The sequence below is a fragment of the Octodon degus genome, unplaced genomic scaffold (assembly GCF_000260255.1).
Source record: "Octodon degus isolate 3935 unplaced genomic scaffold, OctDeg1.0 scaffold00189, whole genome shotgun sequence".
Taxonomy (NCBI): Eukaryota; Metazoa; Chordata; class Mammalia; order Rodentia; family Octodontidae; genus Octodon; species Octodon degus.
The window spans coordinates 2,825,388-2,829,833 of NW_004524765.1; the positions used below are offsets into that span (position 1 = coordinate 2,825,388).

At 40.5% G+C, this 4,446-nt stretch overlaps 1 long non-coding RNA gene across 1 annotated transcript; it reads left to right on the plus strand.

The window, feature by feature from the left end:
* The first annotated feature begins 1,913 nt into the window (after positions 1 to 1,913).
* Positions 1,914 to 2,945, plus strand: LOC111813444. Its single transcript, XR_002818708.1, has 3 exons — positions 1,914 to 2,116; positions 2,262 to 2,361; positions 2,927 to 2,945. It is a non-coding gene; the product is annotated as an uncharacterized LOC111813444 (long non-coding RNA).
* The last annotated feature ends 1,501 nt before the right edge of the window (positions 2,946 to 4,446 follow it).

Genomic DNA, 4,446 nt, shown 5'->3' on the forward strand with positions numbered 1-4,446 from the left:
TTTCTTTATTCATCAGCTGATAGATAATTGGGCCATTTTATTCTTTGGCTGCTATGAGTAATGTGACAGACATTTGTGAATATGTACTTTATGCAAACGAGTTTCTAATTATTTTAGGTTTATATCTACAGGTGAAATTGCAGTGTCATGTAGCAATTCTGTGTTTTTTCATGTTCTTTTTGTTTGTTTTTGTTTGTTTTTTTTTTTTTTGAGAATTCACCAATGTTTTACATTGAATTGTCATTTATTTTTTTTTACTTCAAAGAAGTCCACTCTGGAAACCATCCAATGATGCTGACTTACTAGTGAAAAAGTAAGTCGCAAATATCAGTTTATAACACTGCATCACTAATACTTTCTACTTACATGCAAGGACTAGACTAACACAGGGAAAATGCAGTATTTTTACATACAATTTTAAAGATTTATGTGTTTTTTGAGATAGGGTTTTACTTTGTTGCTCAGGCTGGCCTTAAGTTCTCTACGTAGCGCAGGCTGCTTTGAACACAGTGATCGTCCTATCTCAGCCTCCAATTGCTGAGATTACAGGCCTGCATCATCACACCTGGCAAGATTTACATTTTTATCTACAGCTTATAAGGTTAAAAATGAACAAAATCTTATGTGCACAGAGGTATATTTATTCTCATTCTTATGGCTGTGCCACTACAGAATTTCTTAAAATGCAACATTACAAACACTTGAGTTCTTTTTACTTCATATTGAAATGTTGACATCCATACACTACTATGCATTGTTTTTAAGATGTGAATTACAAAGGAAATCAAATATAAGCACGCAGATCCTTTTAATGTAAGCAAGTGGGGTAAAATATGTTACTATATCAACATTTATCAATTCCAGAATTCCCAAGTTGTGTTCAACTTCAGGTACTACTTTGCACAAGGGTACAAGGTCAAACTAGCAGATAATGAATTTTCAAGCTAACACAAAATACCACAGGCTGACAATCATTAAGGACGAATAATGCAACTCTCTGGTTGCCCTGGCCTGACAATTATTTCTGCTTCAGCAGAAACCTCAGCTAAGACCTACGCACTCAACTCACAGAGGTGTCATGACTGTAATTGCCAGATATATGGGATCTGCATCAGATAGGACAGTGATCATTTAAAAAACAAAATGGAGATTTTTGGTTGTGTTTTTTTTTTTTTTTCGGCGGAACTGGGGATTGAACTCAGGCCCTTGCACTTGCCAGGCAAGTGCTTATTCTACTGAGCCATCAAAACAGGTGTTTGATATTGAAGAAAACTGTAGAATCTCTCCTGAGAATGGTGGGAGGTGAAATCTAAGGTAAACCATTCAAGGATTATCCATCGTCCATGTAATGAAGCACTTCTATAGTGCCTATAGTTTGAGTGAAGACACATGATAGACTTATAAAAAGTTCAAGATAAGCTACCCTTTTCATCTTGAAAATATCTTGAAAAATAGCAAAGATAACATCACCATTTCTTTTCTCCCAAGTAGCTAAAGATCAATGAGAAAAATAAAATGTCAATGCTTAAAGTATTGCTGTTTAAGAGGCATTACCCCATTTGATGGTTTAGGATTAAATATGAAAACAGATCCCATGTGATCGGATAATAAACAGAAGGCAGGTGTCCAGTTTTTGTCTTCCAGGCCTAGAAGCTGTACCAGAAAACCACCTTTTTCTGCATTTGTTGTTTTGAAACCACTACACTAGCTTTACATCCTAACACAGAACAATCAAAATTCTAAGACTGAAGGCAGTGTCTGTGCCAATACTTTTATACTCATAAGACCCACTATTCCCTATTCTCCTGACTGCTCTGGTTAAAGAATTTCTCTCTGCCAGCAGCTTGGAAAAATAGGCTTTTTCTCTGCCTTAGACGCCCATTAGGAGCAAGAGTTTCTGCCACGTCCTGCCTGAAGCCCTTAGTTGTTCATTTCAGGCCCGTCTCCTCAGAGCTCACGTCAGTCATTCCTTCCGCTGCTCTCCACAGGTGATCTCCCAGTACCTGCAGTCTACCCATGCTCCTACACACAGTGACTACACCATGACCTTGCTGGAGGTTTTTGAAGTGGAAAAGGAGGGGGAGAAAGAAGCCTTCAGGGAGGATCTGCATAACAGGTCTGTGTCTGCTTTGAGCCTGGGAACACATGTCCTTGCCCGAAGTGCAGTTGAGGACCTTGAGGTAGCAGAGGCGGCTTGTGGCTTCTTTATGTCTGTGGCCTGTTTACATGAGAGCAAGAGTACAGTAACTGCCTTCTCGTAGGACGCTGCTGTGGCACGGCTCCAGGCTGAGTAACTGGGTGGGAATCCTGAGCCACGGGCTTCGCATTGCCCCGCCAGAGGCCCCCGTCACAGGTTACATGGTGAGTAGAGCTTGAGCCCTGGGTAGGACACAGGAGAAGGATTCCAGTTACTCAGTGCTGTCCTTTTCTTATCTTCCAAGTGAGCATTAGGCAGTACTGGGCTAGGGATATAGCCCAGTGGTAGAGTGCTTGCCTAGCATGCCCAAGGCCCTGAGTTCAATCCTTAGTACCACCAAAAACAAAAACAAACAAGCAATTAGGCAGTACATTTCCCAAAACTTAAACCAGCCCACTGATAACTTCTTGGTGTCTTAATGGGTTCTTCTTTAAATTCCAAATGATACTGTTCCATTGCTTCAGAATGCCAAGATTCATTGATATTTTTACTCTGGAAGAGAACTGTGAAATATTGGATACAAGACTGTATTTTAGGGGCCAGAGAGATGGCTCAGTGGAATAAGCATTTCCCTGGCAAGCGCAAGGGCCTGAGTTCAATCCCCAGTTCCAACAAACAAACAAACAAACAAACAAAAGACTGTATTTTGTTGAAAAAACCCATCAGTGGTATGAGCCTTCCTTCCAATATAATGGATTAAGCAGATGACCTTCATTTTGTTTAATTTAGTTTGGAAAAGGCATCTACTAAGCTGATATGTCTTCTAATAGAGCCAACTACTGCTTTGCCTCCAAACTAAGGAATGCAGGGGTGCTGCTGCTTCTTTTTTTTTTTAAGGGCTGCTCCTTTTATCACAGGTGAGGCTGGAACACATCTGTGGCCTTCAGTTTATTAATTTTTATGTTTTTTCCAGTGAGGAAGGTTTGACCTTAGAAACAAGAGATTCACTTGAGATGAATTAAGGGTTGCCTAGGAGAATTTTCATTGTATTCCATTCCTTTGTTAGAGGCAGGGGAAAAAAATGTAGATGGAGTTCTCTATACAGTAACTTTCTCTCTCTCTCTCTCTCTCTCTCTCTCTCTCTCATACACACACACACACACACACACACACACACACACACACACCCTTGTGGCTATTTGACTGGCAGTCCTCTCTTTGTTCATCTCCCCTTCTCTCTTTGTCCCTTTTCTCCTGCTTCTTTTTTTTCTTTTGAGGGAGGGTCTCCCTGTGTTGCTCAGGCAGGCTTTGATCTTCTGACTCAAACAAAGCTCCTCACTCAACATCCTACTGAGTCCTAGGCATGTGCTGCACTACCCATGTTTCTTTGGTGCTGTAGATGGAACCCAGTATCTCACACATTATATGAACACTCTGCTACTAAGCTACACACCCAATCTGAGTGGTAATATTCTAGCTTTTTTGGGCAGAACCAGGGATTGAACTCAAGCCCTTGCGTTTGCCAAGGAAATGCTTATTCCACTGAGCCATCTCCCTGGCCCTATTCTACCTTTGTATTCACAATAAAAATTAAATACAGGAGCTGGGGAGATGGCTCAGTGGAATAAGCACTTCTCGGACTAGTGCAAGGGCCTGAGTTCAATTCCCAGTTCTGAAAAAAAAAAAAAATAAATTAAATACAAAGTTAACTCTGGCCAGACACTCTAGCCAACCATGTTACTAGAGATTAGCTTCTGAGTTCCTATTTCATTTTTTGTAAGCAAAAACTTTATTGGTACATTTTTTATTAATAATCACAGCATTCATTACAGAGAATTTGTGTCTTTACATGTTTCTTGATTTTTTCCCCATTCCCATCTCCTTTCAACTCTTCTTCCCTCCTTATTTACAAAGAGCTGTTTTCATTTTTCATTCTATTCTCTTTTTCCCTTTTCAGCTGAAGCTATTAAAAACTGCTGCCATAAACATGATGTGCATATGATGCTCTTATGATATCTTTAATTCTTTCATAAAGAAACACTGTGCTTCAACATTGTGGATTGATACCACTTCTTTGAATTGGGTCTGAGGGTAAATTTGGTTCTCCATGAAGTTATAGATTTTATTGTCAGTAAAAAAAAAAGGGGGGGGGGCTGGTGAGATGGCTCAGTGGTCTAAAGCACCTATTTAGAACAAGCTAAGCAAAGCACAGGGACCGCGGTTCAATCCCCAGCACCACATGCCAGCCCGCCCTGCCCCCTGGTGGGCTGAGCTGGTCACACACACACACACACACACACACACACACA